Source organism: Spodoptera frugiperda, chromosome 23 (assembly GCF_023101765.2).
Source record: "Spodoptera frugiperda isolate SF20-4 chromosome 23, AGI-APGP_CSIRO_Sfru_2.0, whole genome shotgun sequence".
NCBI classification, from domain to species: domain Eukaryota; kingdom Metazoa; phylum Arthropoda; class Insecta; order Lepidoptera; family Noctuidae; genus Spodoptera; species Spodoptera frugiperda.
The window spans coordinates 5,083,993-5,101,077 of record NC_064234.1 but is presented as its reverse complement, the minus strand read 5'-3'; the positions used below and the strand labels follow the sequence as shown (position 1 = coordinate 5,101,077).

The 17,085-nt window shown below is 36.3% G+C and overlaps 1 protein-coding gene across 2 annotated transcripts in view; it reads right to left on the bottom strand.

The window, feature by feature from the left end:
• Positions 1–17,085, bottom strand: part of LOC118267067 (ecdysone receptor) — a 261,409-nt gene that overhangs the window by 176,143 nt on the left and 68,181 nt on the right. Inside the window, exon 1 of one of the 2 annotated variants that reach the window (XM_035580824.2) lies at positions 2,137–2,610. The exons of the other annotated variant lie outside the window; for it this stretch is intronic. The gene's annotated coding sequence lies outside the window, so the exon portion shown is untranslated. Of the gene's footprint in view, positions 1–2,136; positions 2,611–17,085 lie in introns of those variants that run through there. 2 annotated transcript variants of the gene reach the window in all.

Genomic DNA, 17,085 nt, shown 5'->3' with positions numbered 1-17,085 from the left:
CTGACGGCCCTGACGCTTCTAAGTGATAATGAGTGTCAGTGCAATGTACTTGAGATTTCAGTGCGACTAGAAGAAGCTAAACTCAACGATTATTGGCTCCCGCTCCTCAAATATTTGATCTGATGTGTTTGAGGCTTGCTTACTGCCTTGTGTTTTGTCTGGTTCAAACACGGTTTGTTTGTATCGAGATAATTATATTTAAACAAGGAAAATAATATTAATGATTTCCTCTTTGTGACGCACGCAACATTCATTTCAATTTTTTTTTGTCTTGGCTTCTGAACTTTACGTTCGTCTATGGTTCTTCTGCTTGCCTCGTTAATTTATCGAGTTAGATAATATAATTAACAATTTGTATAGTTATGCAAATTAGGGTGTGAATGTTAGAGGACACTCACGCGGGTGACAAAACAAAGGTCGCAGCTAATGTATCGTCACAATGAACTTTTACGCAAGGTCAATTCACCATCGCCTATTCGTATCTGAGCAACCGTGAAGCTCCCATTATTAGAGGCGAAATCTTTAACTTTACAATCAAAACTTACTTTCGATCAAAGAGTAGAAAATATCATGTTACTTTACAGACGTGTATGAATTCACAATTGAGAGTTTATTACGCGATCCACAGTTTTCCCGCGCAGAGAATGAGGGCGCGGCCTTGTCCTGCTTCTCATATTGGCACATTTTTATCTACTCTTTGAACTATAGCCAACGCCAGACGGACTTTTGATTTGATTTATACCGTATCGTAATCACATATTTAGAAAAAATATACCGAGCAATCACTATACAAAATCACCTTTTCTATCTAAACAAAATCAGAGCCTCTTCAAATTCGAAATCGAATCTTAGAGATTTAATATTTGGAACAAAGAAAAAGTTATAGAAGCAACAGAAAAGCAAGTATTTCAAAATAATTATAATCAGAAACAAACAATACCCGCAGTCGAACTCAATAGCCTTACAGCAAAATTGTTTTAATTTCAAGCTCAAATCCAAGTTGGATTATTTGATATCAAAATTTTAATTGTAGATGAAATTGAGAGAATTTCATCAGTTGGATTGTTTTGTAAAATATAGTAACTGGGGCCATTTTCTTCAATATCTGCAACAACCTTATCTTTAGTTCCATTAGAACTATTAGATCTAATAAGAATTTTCCACAAATTTTTCTCTACGTTCTAACATTTCATTATCAAAGTATTTCATCTGGTCCTTTGAGTCGGATTTACTTCAGAAACATTGGTGTTTGTGCAAGCGATCCGTTTATCCAATGAAGGCATTAGTATAATTCCATTGCAATGGACTTGGCTTTACTAATTCAATTTGCAAAGACTAAGCTATTTACGTTGCAAGTTGTTGACCTAAGTCCAATATTAGGTAGCGAATCAAACAAACTGTGAAATTTATTTAAATACCTCTCCGATCTACGTTGTGCAATATCGTACACTTATTGCATATTTAATTTCCATACAGCTAAATATAGTGGGTAGGTAGGTTGCGAAGTTCAATGAAATATTTGAAAGGTGCGTGTGTTCGCCGTGTTCCAAATACAATCTCTATTTTTAGAATAATTCCACGAACAGCAGTTTTGTAAATATTCCGCAGAAGGATAATTTGAAATTGTTATAAAGCATGTATGAAGAGATTAAACTTCCAAATTCAACCGACAAAAATGTCATCAGTAAGTACAAATGAATGAAACTAGGATAACGAGCAGCTAACTAAGAGAGAAAGCATCCTGTGGGGAGTTAAAATATTTGTGTAATTGCAATGCTGTACACAGTAGCGCAACACTAACACGTGTATCCTGTGTCGTGATGACCGCTGTCGACTCTCTCTGTTCCACGCACTACGATCAAATAACGCTGAATGCATTATACCTACATAATCACTAAATCACGAGGAACAAATGCCATCATAATTGGCCACAACGAGCTCAATTGATGTGAGGTGTTGCTGCGTGAGAAAACAAATCAGCTGAGCGTCCCTGTCATTCGGAGCCGACTGCAGCCGACCGTCCTCTTACCCACAACAACTTTCAAACTTGCATGCTATAAATATTCAACGTTGGTCTGCCAGCAGCTCTCACTGGCTACACTACTTTATCCATCCGTCATAAGTCACGATACCTACCTAGATACAGTTTGGGCTCAATTTTGACGACCCGCTTTCGCACTTAGCCAGAAATACAGACGAGTCGGTGGTGGTCCGCGCACACACTGGCCTCTGTCTACTCATCCATCACTGCACATCCGCACGATACTGCGAGACTCACGATTTCACTGTCACAGCACGCGGCGGCCTGGGGCCAGCCGGAGTCACGGCACGCACCAGCACAGACGTTTCAATAGTACCGCGGCTACCGCTGCAGTGGAGTGGACGACGCGGGCATCAGTCGGCGCGCGAGGTGAAACCGCGGAGGACCGAAACTGCGAGGCGCGAGGTCGACGCGACCTCCACGCTCGAGAGCGTGAGAGCCGGCAAAGCCTGAACGGTGGCAGGTGTGCTGCGCGAAATGCAGCGCAATGCGGAGAGAGCTGTACGAGACGACGCGCGTGACTCGCCGCCGCCGACTGACGGGCGCGCCGCGACGAGCCTCGGCTCACCACCACACGCGCACCCGCGCACACTCGCACCGCGCCGACAAGCCGACACAGAGCCGCGCTACACCGACACACCGCGCCGCCAACCCACCACACCAGATCCAAACATATTTTAAAGTTTCATACCCAATTTGACTTTAAAATCTCATCGAGCCCGTCCAAGACGCGAGCCAGTCTGTCAACCTGAATATTAACCTGAACAAAAGCATTGCGGTGCCCCACTGGACGCATCGGTTGCGCAGTGAATGGACAGCGCGTGTAGAAACACCGAGAGCGCATGCGCCACGCACACTCCTTCGAGGCGCCCCTGTACTTACTAAAAATTCGAACAAGTGTGACTGTAGTGTAGCGTGTCCGAAACAAGGCTGGGAAATTGAAAAACAAGCCCGTGAAACTTGGAAACTTGTAGTTTTAAAATTAGTAATCTATATTTATAGGAAAGAGATACGACGAGTTCTAGGAAGCCTGGGTTCAACTGACTATATTGATAAAGTGTTTGAAATGGAGATCAATGGTCAATTAGTGAAATCAACTTCGATGCAGTGTGCGCCGTGTACTTATACAACACACAATAATATCACTGCATTATGCAGTCCGTGCAGTCACAGTAAGGTCATCGAAATGTTGTAGATGCGATGCTACAAATTGCGCAAATAGATGTTCCAATGAACTCGTTTAATAATAGCAGGCGTAGTGAGGGCGTCACTGAAGAGAAATACTAGTCGAGTAGTCGCTACTCGACTCTATGTGAGACTGGCTCAAGGTTGCACTACACGTACGTTGCCGTTGTCATGGAACACTGCTCACGAAAACACTGTCATAAGATATTCAATGATGAGCTACACACATTGACCTTTCTATTTCTAAACATTTAAAAGGAACATCCAATGAGTGGAATAAAAAATAGGTGTTGTATGATGTTTAGAGCGGGCTTGCGGCAATTAAAAGTGACATTGCAGAAATTAATGATACCAAAAAGAGAACCGGCCTCATCAACGGGGAGTCGTCACAGTACGTCAACTTTTAGCGAAAACAAATTTGTTCTTTTATTGGAGCCGGCTGATGATTCTGAATTTGACGTGCAGAATATGAAGTTTAAAATTGGACATGACGTACTATAAAAACTGAGGAAATCAGAGGAAATTCACAAATTTTGTGCGAAATATAAAACAGAAATAGTAAGTGAATGAGTAAAACGTTATTAAAAAATTAATTGGTAAAACCAAAACAAATACATAAAATACTATTGATGAGACAAACAACCCTAAAGATATAAAAGAAAAAGACGATGATTATATCAAATTAAATTAAAAAAAAAACCAAAAGTATATTAAGTTACAGATAAACCCATTCATTTGGACAAAAAAGATCAATTAGAATAATTTCTTGAAACGTGTCGTGTAGTAATGAAGTCTGTAGTCAAAGAGCTGTTTAAAGACCAGACAAAGATGGGTTTGTTTGCGAGAGGTGGTCGCCCGGGATGCCAATCCTAACTTCCGCCGGCGCCCGATCATTGCCAGAAACACTTAGGGGAAAACCTCGAGCATAAAATGCTTGGAATTATATCAAGAAAAAAGTCTGATACGATTTAATTGGTGTTATTTAGAGATACGTAAACAACTCATTGATGTTACATTCATAGGATCTGTTTCACAGTGTTTAAGTAATGGATATTTTGAAGTATTTTCCTAACAAAATGCATCAACATTTATATCAGTTTAAGTAACATCGTGCAACAGAAGCATTTTAAAATTATATTAAGTTCGTTTTCTGTTGACGTAATTCAGAAATAACTACGTAAAATTTTTCGTCGTTGATTAAAATTCATTGGAAACGGACGTTTTCTTTCATTTGAGACAAAAATACGATGCAATACGAAGTTGGAAATAAAAATACAGCGTAAAACTTTCAGTAGCGGGACGCGCGGGCGCAACGCGTGAAATTCCAAGTCAGCTGATTAATGCACTGCACCACTGACTGGCAGAAGTAAATACTTTTTCTTATTTTAATAAACGTGACAGTGCAGATGTAAATAATTTGTAAGAACTGTTATGACACACTGGGTAAAGAGGATTAGTTGCCACATTTGTGTCATTCCATTTCTTACTGGCATTAAATTAATTTGCAAACAAGACAGTTTCATTTTATTTGTAAGTGACACGGGCTCCAAAGAAAGTATTTTATTTTTAGTAAAAAATATGCTTTTATAAGTCTATTTTTAAACGCATTATTCAGAGAGTGATAACAATAAAGGCGGTTTAATAACAGAAATAAATCTCAGTCAGGTGAAGGCAATGTAAATGAAACAAGGCAAAACACAAACATTAATAAATGCTGAATATTGTTGCTAAATGGACGATCTGGAAATATTTGTGTACCAGATGGAACACAAAGACGCTGTTTGACTTTAGGTCCGTTGTGATGACTGGATATCGAGAATAGAGGCTAAAAAAGGAACGCTAGCAGTTTGGTCTTTTGATCACACAAATGTGTACTTGGCTGATGGTTTATAGGACTGTGCCTTTTGAAAGACCTAAGCCGACGCTAACAAAAGCCTTCTGATTGGCTTGAACACATCACGGGCCGGACAATGCGACATAAACGTTTGTATATTTCTGTCGGACGTCAAAGAAACATTTTCGCATTTCTACGACCCAACAAACAGTCGTAACTGTGTACAAACAAGCTATTTACACGTGGAACTTGAAAAGCCGTTACCATAATAAGGGGTTTTCACGCGATTGTTCGCGACCGACCCTCAATGAAGGAAGTCTGCGGTACCCTTTGCGGCGATATCTTCGGACAGTCGACCTCTGTCCGACAGAGGCGCAGGCTCCATTCCATTTGATGGTGAGTCAATGACCCGCTGGGTGATGTCGAATAACATCGATATTTTTGATCTGAGAACCACTTTATTATGTGATGCACTCCAGAACCTTGATCATTCATGTAGCGCGAATTGTCCGTTGTGATATAATTGGACTGAAGCCTACATGGAATGTATAATATCAACATTCATTTTACTGCGACACAAAGTAATGTTTACACTTCAGAGAGGGCTTTTATTGAATATATCTTTGAGACAATCCTAGTGAATATAAATAAAAATTGTTGCAATATCGTGTAGGACGCCACCACCTTGTGCAAAGTCGCCATCAATTAACTAGTTAGTGGTAATTTGTCACTGTACTCACCGTTGATGCAGACTAATAATTTACTACAAAGGATGAATGACAGAACGACACGTTACTTTATACAAATTGCAGCTTGCCGTGTGTCATGGCTGCACTTAGGTTATTCTTTTTGCAAAAAAAGTTTCGCAATTAACACCTGCAAAGGTCGGTTCGGTAACGAGCGACCCAACATCGGCGCCTACGCACCCACGCGCTTCCAAATTAATGTCAATTGTGCATATAAATCAAATCGATCCATCAGAAAGTTTACTTCCACTGTATTATTACGAAGAAGTATGATTTATATGTTTTTTTAGCAGCTGTTGTTCAAATTGTTCATTATTGTGTATTTTTGTAAGTTTTGTTTGGCTTCCATGACGAGGTCGATGACTTTGTTTAACAAACAAGAGATGATGTATTGATAGAAAATATTACAGAAGAAAAATACAATAAATAAGTTTCGAAGTTAAAGTAAATTGATTTTGGATATTTCTGGTTTCGGAAAAAACAAACAGCAAACAGAATTCTTGGAAGTTTGACTTCGTGATGAGGAAGCAAGGTTTCCTTCGTCTCCGTGTCTATTGACGAGATGACTTGAAGCTTTGCAAATGTCAGCTCTACTTTCACTTCTACTTATACTTAGAAATTTAAAAAACTAGAGTGAAAGAGGTAAAGTGCGTCAAACATGAAAGTGTTTTTTGCTAACATTTTGAGACACTACAGTAACAATAGGATTTGGTTGTAACTTCTGAATGTTTTTATTGAATTTATTTTATTTTAGTTGAATTGAATTTTAAAGTAAAAAACTAAAAGTATGCCCGTTACTATTGATTCGGAACTGCGGACTACCTAGCGGGTTTACCGGGGCTCCGGCTCGAAAAGCAGGAGTAGGAACGGGGTACTTTTTAGTCACTAAGAGTCTGAGGAGTCATTGGATAACTTTCCCCCCTCAAAAAATGTAATTCTTCTGTATTCACTATTACAATTATTTTAATTCACATCTAATATATCCATCTAATGAGTTATGATCTAAAACAGTACATTAATAATTGTAATGGCTACAATTTGTAGTAATAAATGCGTCGGTAGTCTCGCGTATCGGTTGCGGGCACAAGTAGGATTTCCTTTTTAGTCCATACTCGTCCATCATTGGGTCAGTAAGTGAATACATGCCGATTGGAGAGTTGGAGATATTTTCCAGGAACTGGGTTGGAAAAGTAACTAAATTAAGTTGTTTGAATCAATGTTGTTGATACGAAAAGTTTAGTAAATGAAAGACTGTGAATCGACACAACTGATTGGAAATACGAGATTCTATTATTGCTGGTATCTTAAGAGGCTTTTATAAGTAAGTAAGTGTGGGAGAGCCATGCTTCGGCACGAAAGGGCCGGCTCGATCGGAGTGATACCACGGCCTCACAGAAAACCGACGTGAAATAACGCTTGCGTTATATTTCGTTGTGTGAGTGAGGTTACCGGAGGCCCAATTCACGAACAACAACCCTTAAATTCCTAACCCCCAAAAAGTCGGCAATGCACATGTCACGCCTCTGGTGTTTCAAGTGTCCATGGGCGGCGGCGATTGCTTACCATCAGGTGATACGTCTGCTCGTTTACATAAAAAAAGTAAATAAGACGTTGAAGTGAGATATGAGATTCTATTGCGAGTATCTTAAGAGGCTTTTATAAGTGAGGCAGCAAATAATATACTAATAAATTTACCAGAATTAATACCCCTTCTATTACCTAGCGGTACAGATCAATTTACTAAAGAATAGGTGTCATATTATGTTATGAATAATCTCCTTATAGAAGTGTCACGATCTTAAAATTAGTTGGCATTTACGCAGACCTGACACCATTATGGTGCTTTTCCACCAGAAATGTGCTATGCTACGTTGCTGTGGATGCGTTTGGCTTCCACTAATTATATTCATTGGTACACAATATCATAGCACTGGTGGAAACGGATTTAGCTAAGCATTGTGTTTTATATGGAAAGATGCGTGCTATGGATGTGTGCTATGGATGGCTTTCCTTCTATCGATACATAGCATATTCGAACTGTGCATCTTCCTCTCACAACTACATAACTTAGTATCAGTAGAAACGGTCACATAGTTTCACAGCTTAGCTATTACATCTTCGTAGCACATTATGGTGGAAAAGCACCTTTACCCAGTCCAGCCCATAAATAGCATTCCGTTTAAAGCATTAGCTTCAAATAAATGATCAAAACCTCATGAATACTAAAATTCAAAGACAGATTAATAGATTAAGCTATTTAAGGACAGAGCTACAACGATAAATTTAAATACACTATCGATTACTGCCAAATAATTTTGAGTCTAAACAACATGTCCGATATTATTACCGTTCATTGTTGTAGAGTCATTGGCTTAATGCAAAACTAATGCACTTGGCTGTATGTACACGTGCACCTTTGCCAAATGTATATTTAGTAAAGAAACAAGTTTAGCTTAGTCGATTTTATAATGTCACTATTAATGTGCTCAGTTCTGTCAACGTCAAAATTGGCGCGCTTATTACAATGTCAAAATTTATTAGTGACAAATGTTTTAGCGGGAATTTTAGAATTTAGGTATGCCTTGACCCCGCTTACTGGAAGGTTGGTCTATTTAATTTGTTGTCAAATGTACTGAATGATGGAAAATTGGCCAACTACAATGAGAAAAGATATTTAATAAACTAATCGATTGGCTATGACAGTTCGATAATCAATTTCATTAATAATTTCGTCAAATAAGCAATAACACACACATTCATACATCGTATGCTCATAAATAGTCGTATAGGTATTATTTAATAGACGAAAGAAGTTAGGTCAATAATAATCAAATATCACAAAGCCAAAAATACTGAACATTCTTCCATTTCCCAATACCAAGTAGAGCAAACAAATATTTTCTATACAACAGCTCGTACCGTACCGTAGTTCTAATATTAAACATAATCGTAGTACACACACTTGCGTCGTCTTATTTCTTATTTAGTGTGAGTGAGTCGTCCACATTTCGAACGCGACCTAGAAAGGTGAACAAACGTCCGATATAGTTGAGTTCAACCCAAATTTTTGACCCGATTCGATGTAAAAACGCGGCGAGGCGGGCTAACGACCGCCTGACGTAACATCCAATAGACAAATAAAACATGACACGGAATGCAGCCAGTTTTTTTAACCTTTCCTCTCGACGTAACGGGAATAAACCCGCTTGAGGAGGACACAACCATGACCCTACCAAAATATGTTCCAATGCTCTATTGAACAATGTTCTACGTGTTTATACGTGCCAATAGGACGTGTTCTTCCAATCATTTGTTTATATTCTATCGATTAACTAGGTTACGATACGTACGTAGGTACATTGTTATCCCTATTGACATATGCCTAAATGGCGTGGCGTATTGCCAAAAAACCAAAATAAATGTGACAACTGGCGTTTGCTAAGACTAAAATATCCGTTATTATAAATATATTATACGTCTAAGAATTATTAGAAGACCATTTGGATTAAGGCGTTGATTTCATTAGAAATTAATTGAAAATGTAATTTATATAGGATAGAATACTATTTATTTAAAGTCAATCAAATAAAACCATCGGTTGGTTCAACACAACAAGTTTTCCATCGACGCCATTAAGTCTCGCGCTCTCTCTGTCTTATTGAACGTATGTTGGAGAGACGAAAAAATAAAATAAAACAAGAGAATTGATATTCTTCTATTATTTGACTTTGTTATGTCAAAGTCAAAGCATTTATTTCAATTAATTAATCCGTAATAGGCACTTTTGAAACGTCAAATTGAATTGTCCGTCAGTCTGTCTGTCAGTGAAGTAAGTTGCTCGTTCCAAAGTGTAGCTTCGAATGGAGAAGAACGAGCAAGAAACTCCATCGTTAAACTTAAAAAATAAACATTTTCCTTACCTACTTTTAAACCAAATATTAAGACTTAATTTCACTTACGATTGATTAGTGCACAACATTAAAATATGAACTCTATTAGGCAAATTCGTTTATGTAAACTACTTAGATAAACCATAAACCAACTTATATTATTAGTAGTACATTTGAGGCATGAATCCCATAAAATGTTTCCACCGTGAAACATGTCAAGGTATTTCAATTAATTACATAAAATAAACACTGAACTAATGTTTATGGAAAACTACATTTCGTTACAAAATATTGAATTTTATTGGGTCAAATGCCACAATAATAAATGGGTGCTATCAACAGCAATGTCTTTACAAAATGCAAGTTGGAGTTTCAAATTGCAATTGTTTTAAGTTCAACTACATTTTAAAGACGGTTGTTTCCATATTAATTACAATCGGTTGTTAATTATTCGTTTAAATATGTAGTTTCTCTTTAATGCATTATCATTAAAAGCCAATAGCAATTCGGTTTGCAACGATAACATATTTATATATGCGGTTTTAGTTTTGTAAAGGCGCCGGGACTGGTTACGGGATAGCTATGGAGACTTCTATGGGATAATAAATAGGCTTAATGTGATTGGAAAGATGAAATATTATGAACCCAATGCTAGTTGTTATAAAGGTGTTTAGTTTTTTAAATAAGGTGTACCTTGTTCAGTTCTTTATTAGGAAAAAAGTAAAGTATTTTTAATCAACTAGAGGTCAACACTGAGCATTATTATCCAGGTGAATGACAATTGAAGTAAGGACTGTCATGACTGTCATTTGTCGACTTTTTTAAACGACTTTTAGACTTGCGGGCGTTATTTTGTAAAACGAAACTGTTTGACAGAACAGACAAACTGCATTTAAAAATATATTGAGAGTTATTTAATGCAATATTTATGATTTTAATTTTCGACGTAAAAAAATAGGTCACTCCATTTTTGAATTTGTGATGAAGTTCCAAATTAGATTTTTTAAATTAAAATATGCAATAGAACGAAACGGTAATGGATCCGTTAAAATGAAGAAGCATTCAGATATTTAAATATATTCGATTAAAGCTGTTTTTCCGGTGACCTGTTTCTGTCAGTTACTCTCCACATTAAAACTGTCTCACAGTTGAAAAAATAATTACAGAAATAAAAATTTCGGTTGAAATCTTTGGATATTTTTAATGTAATTCTGGAATAAAAATGAAAATGATAATCTTATGACTTATTTCAAGTAAGTACTGCCGGGTCTCAAGATTGTGAGCTGTGTTTTTTTTTTTTATTTAAGCGCTAATCTCTCAAGCCGGTAGCTCGATCCCTATGACATCAAATAACCCAAACAAAATACGTTACTAAATAGACAACTTTACAGCAAAATAGGGTCAAACATGCGTCTAACAAATCGGGGTAGCTTGATATGCTGATGTCATTGCTATAAACCACTGTATTAGTGACTTTCTTCTGACGCAGAACTTGAATCAATGTACCTAACCTGGCCTGATTCATAATCCTACCTACTACACAAATATGTCGGGCACGTCCGTAGTGCATCAGGGCAATTTTTTATTCCTCCATTTTGTAACCTGTTTTATGTTCAGTTTATGGAAATCAGCCATTAATGCAGTTTCGAAAGAAGTTATCCTTAAATGTTTTTAAATTTAAAAGTAATAACCGTTAGCTTGCATTCTTCTTCTAAGTCTGTTCTGGTTTGGTTACTTAAGTAAGAGTAAGGGTATTGAGCATTACCTGAGGGAAGTAAATGATAAATGATAAGACGAGAGCGCGTTCGGCGTTCTGATTGGTTGGTTCATTGGAGTCGGCCAATCAGAGCACTGAACGTAAAGCAAACTCATAGTAAGGGTACTGACGGCAATATGTATTTTCATACCTATGTAGCGACATGACAAGTGACAGATGACAGATGTCGTACATTGAGGATCGACAAACAAATCAACGGATGACGTCATAAATCCTACATCGCATATTTATGAAGTTTACAACATGCGAATAAACATGGATAGAAAATCCATACGAAAAAACAGTTGGGCAGAAAGCCCGATAGGCACAATCACTTCACCTGGTCGGCGGATCCTCCTTTTCATAGGGAACTTTACTCACTGTTCCCTAAACCCAAAACATGCTCTATTAATACTTTCATGGTTCGGACAGGGTTATTTTAACATGTTAAAAGTACATAAGGGTTTGATACAAAGCCGATATTTAAGGACTATTATTTATATTAAGAAAAAAAAATAACAAGCATGAAATTGACAAGGGTCCCAATAGAAATGAAATACGTGGAAATTTTGAACAAAGAAAAAGAAATAAGTAGTTACGTGGATAGAAAAAATCAAAGCAGGATTGCGTATTAGAAATTCTGAACGGTGCGTCTAATGCACGATGTTGTGACGTGGGTGATTTTGGAAAAATTAATCGTTGTACTTATATTTTGGTCGTTTTCGTTTTGATTTATTGCTTCTTAGTGCAACTACTGAGCAAGAAGCGTTCGATACCGATTCTCGTATTGGATAGTATTATTCGGTATTCCGATTTTTGAAATGAAATTAGTAGTCTGTACCCTTAGTACGAGTTTGCTTTACGTTTAACGAAAACGAAACGAGAATGCATTCGGCGCTCTGATTGGCCAGCACGAATGAACCAACCAATCAGAACTGCTCTCGGTTTCGATCACGATTTACGTAAAACAAACTCGTAGTAAAACCCTCTTACTCAAAATATACTTAATTGCGCTGGTGCTTATACTTTTCTTCGGTTACCTGATATAAGAAACGATATTATTTCTAAAATTATTTAGAAATAATATCGTTTCTTATAAAAAATCAGTCAAAAAAAGAAGTTGACAGCCTGGAAAATAATGTTTCCTTGGCTTTTTCTCAAAGGAGCAATGTTGAATCTATCACGTATGTTATACGTCGTATGTGCTCATTTCCCAGGCAGCATCTAAAGGCTACTTTATAAGTCCTTTTAACGCTCATTCAATATTGTGATTGAAATAAAATATTGTTTATTTTTTACATATAAAAGAAAACTGACTATTTTTATACTTACATTGATACAAAAATAAAATCGTTTATTTGTTCATTCATACTTTTTTGGCTTCCCGGAAAAAAACGCCCACATACAAATACAGGTAAATTATTTCTAAATTCGATTTATTTTTTCGAATAAGAAAAATCTTTCTAAACAGTGCAACATTTTGGCTTATCTGCCTTAGACAAGGAAGTACATTAGATAAAACTTTTAGATTATTTAGTTCACTCTAGGATAACTTCCAAAATACGCCCATTAAAAGTTTAGTGACGTTACGAAAACAAAAGAGAGTTATAATGAGTTTCGTACTCGAGGAGCGAAACTCTTTTGCCGTCGACAAAGTTTCGCGATGTTTTATCAAACTCCACGAAACTCGAAAAAAAGAAATCATTCCAAAATTCTTATTCATCGAAATTAGTTCTGTTTGAAGCATTTATTTAATTCAAATTTCTTTGGTCTGTTAATTAAGAGTTTTAAGAACATTGCGAGAGGCGGTTTCGCAAACATCGTTGGAGCTCTTTCCCGGTCTTGAGCAAATAGTTCTTTGACGAAAACCTTGGTGCTTACGGTATCATTAGGCTGCTTATTAAACCACTCGAGTGCACTATAAAATACGTACTTTGAAATTTAATTACCTTGGAATAACATGAGAATTTTCCAAGCATAGTAAATATCAGTTGAGAGTTTCTTAGTGTAGACGAATTAAGTTTAATGAATTCTGAAGCATAAACATTTTATAGTAAATTAACTAAAAATAACGATTTGCTCATGTAAATATACTAACAAAAGCTCTACTAGTTTAGACTCACAGATAGACGCCTTATCATGTCGCGCAGCCTACGTCGTAGTCTGGCATGGTTAGGCATAACATCAAAAATAATTGAACAATAAATTAATAATATTTATGACATAACCACATATTATTATATTTTCTTTATAAATTGGTATCTGAACTTAATTTATCAATCTGTCTTATGCATAGAAAAATAAGTCGAATCACTTTATTTGAAATGTCAAATTTTTCAATGGAAAATCATGCCTATCACAATTTTCATTTGTATTCTTTCTTGGACCAAAATGGCATTCAATAATAGACTCATCAGATACAAGATTGGGGATAGAAATGTTTTCTTAACTAGAATTAGTTCGGGGAACGGTTAATCGGTTCGGGCTCCCGGGGATCGTCTATTGAGTGTACAGACCAGACCCACCGATAGATAACATGTCATTATGTTGTTATTTTTTAGGCACTCATGTTGATTTGGTTCTGTTTTTCTTAGTATACACATTGTTTGCTATGGAATTAGTTTATTTTTAGTCTATACTAGCTAGTCTGGCAAACTTCGTACCGCCGTGATCATATTTTCTTATCTTTGAAACCTTCTCTGGAAGATTACCCAAACCCAAACCCAAACTGACTAACGAACAGTAATTATTTTTTATATATTGAGATTATTGTGACTTTTCTTTTTGAGGGTGGAATATCATCCAGTGTCTTCTTCCGCCTCGGGTGAGGTGAGAGGGAAAGTCAGACTCTTACTGACAAAAAATTACCCCGTTTCTAGTCCTGCTCTTCGAGCCGGAGCCCCGGTAACGAGCTAGATAGTTCGCAGCTCCGGGTCGGACAGCAGCCCTACTGGGCCCTATTTGTGGTGGCCTGACGCACGGGTCTGTAGTCTGTATTATTGTGAGTAGAGTTGGTATCAAGTGAAATGTTTTGTTTATAAAAAATACATGAGAAAAATAATACTCGTTTGTTAATAACCAATTAAAATAAAATTTAGCCTTGTTATAGATAAATACAAACAGCTTCTACAACTATTAACACTTTAGTTTATTTTTAGTTTCCATTATTTTCTAAAGTAAGTTTCACACACGGTTTCATAAAAATGGTACTTTAATTTATTTCATCACGATTAAAGTTGTGCGTCGTTAATTATTATTAAAATTTGTACTATCTACACTCCAATTATACGCCAGTTACTTGCACTTTTATTGCATTTCATTTTATGTTTTTCGTCAAAAAAAGTTTGTCTATCTGGTTATAATATCACCCCTCCTACGAGAAAGGTAGAAAGAAGTATAGTGTTAATTTGCTCCTTCATTTTATACCAGTCATAAGACCGTTTTATGTACTTTTTTAAAACCGTTGCCCTACACTTGCATTTTCTCCTTTTCACCTTTCAGGTGCGTTTACAAACATACAAACGTTCACATATACATCACACCTAGTGGAGGGAACCTACTTAGTTTGTTAGTTTGAACGCGTTAATCTCTGGAAGTACTAGTTCGATTTGAAAAAATATTTTCGTTTTAAGAAACGTAACACCACGCTACGACTAATAGGAGCTGAGCAGAGTGGATGATAAGTACCGCGCGGGAGTACTTAGCTGGATATATTTAATTTTCAGCAACAAAAACAAATGATTTCAATTAACAGCCACGGCGCAAATTTTCATTTATGTTAACATTAAAGCTTTAGCAACACAATTATACCAACTTTCAAAGAATGAAAGAAAGAAAGAAGGAAATAGAATAAAGGAAATCTAACAAAAGTCGTATTCAAAGTAATTTTGTTTTGTCGTCTCGTAATTCTTTGATTGAGCTACTTACTCCCTTTATGAATGTAATCCATTTTCCTCCATATAATGCCTTGGAAAACCCAGAAGTGTAAAAACCATACGGCTTTCTATTTAAATTAAATGTTTGATGTTGTAACTTAATGTAATAACAATAGAATTCGTTTTTGTTTACCACAGTTTAGTAAGAACAAGGTTCTGGGTATGCTTTTGATGTATTTTTGGGTTAGAGACCATTATAAGTTTGTTTTTTTGGTATCAAAAATGTCTCAGTTAAAATTTACAATTCGAGAGTCGCTTATTACTTCTACTTCCGATCCAATTCAATCTTGGAAACCTGAATTTAGAATTCGGAATAAAAGTTAGAAATGTATACTCCAACTTAAGTCATATATATACTTATATAGTATGTAGCGGACATGCGTTTAAGCGCCTGTTTCACCACCTTCATATATGTACCCGATAAACTTATGTGACAGATAGTGCATACAAATTACATTCTTAATTCCAAGTTATCTGATACATAGCGGCTATCCAGACATTGTGAAACAAGTCCTTAGTCTAACAAAAAGATTTTGCTTCGTACTTCCAAAAATCTAACTGTTTCATTCGCTAAAAAGTAAAATTGGCCCAAAATACTTCGGCAGTACTGTCGTAAAATTTCGGAGAACTAATTCTGCATCGACTAATAAACCAAGCTGCATTGAAAGTGCAAGCAGAAAGGAATTCACTCCTTCTACTTGCGAGTGGGCCACTGTGCGTGCTGTACCACAAGAACCAGAAGGGCACATATCACAACCAACCTCTTTGCAATAACGACTGTATTTTGTAAGAGTTAAGGTGCAGATTGCATATTTGTTGTGATGTGTTTAAGTTGTTTATAATGTGTTGTTAAGTAACTATTTATAGAAGGACGAGTAGCAAAACCTGTGTTGCAGGATAGAGCGCATAATGAGAGAAGCGAACTTGGATTATTGAAACAAGTACGGTGTGAGTGACGCCTAAACTTGGTTTCGTTCGATGAAAGTAAAGACGGTGTATTTTAATCCCTTTCTTTTATTTAATCTACGTTTTAAAATTGAACTACGGTAACATTAATTCTAATAGTTAAAAGTATGATAGTGAGTTATAGGTTAACTTTTTTAGTCATATATGAGACAACAGCAATTCTAGACTCCGTATACTAATACTATTTAGTACAAATCGTAGACTAGACTTCAAATTGTTCTGGAGCTGCGGACTACCTTGTGGGTTTACCGGAGCAGAAGTGAAAGCAGAACGGGGTGGTTTTTAGTCAGTAAGAGTCTGACACTGTATAATAGTGAGTAGGTTAAGTTTTTTAGTCGTAAATGAGACCACAGTCAATTAAATTTAAGTAACTGACACCTTCTCTTGAACCATCAAAACAGCTTATATTTTTTGGAAAGGAATTTACAGCTTTTGTATTTAGTCAGGAAAGTTTCTATAATCTATTCTTACATGTAAATTAGAATCTTGCACATATACTTTAGTTATTGTTTAGTAAACATGAAATTACAAACGATAAATTTAAGGTAAAATTAATGTTAAACAAAATACGAATTAACATTTTTAACACATCCAATCTGCACTTACAAATACATCCATTTGTTTATTTATAAAAACTCAATCAGCCAGTCATTTTAATGGCTAGCATGGGGTTTGATATCCATGAAACAAAGGCTATTAATACTGAAGTAGTGAATTTAAATAAAATCGTGA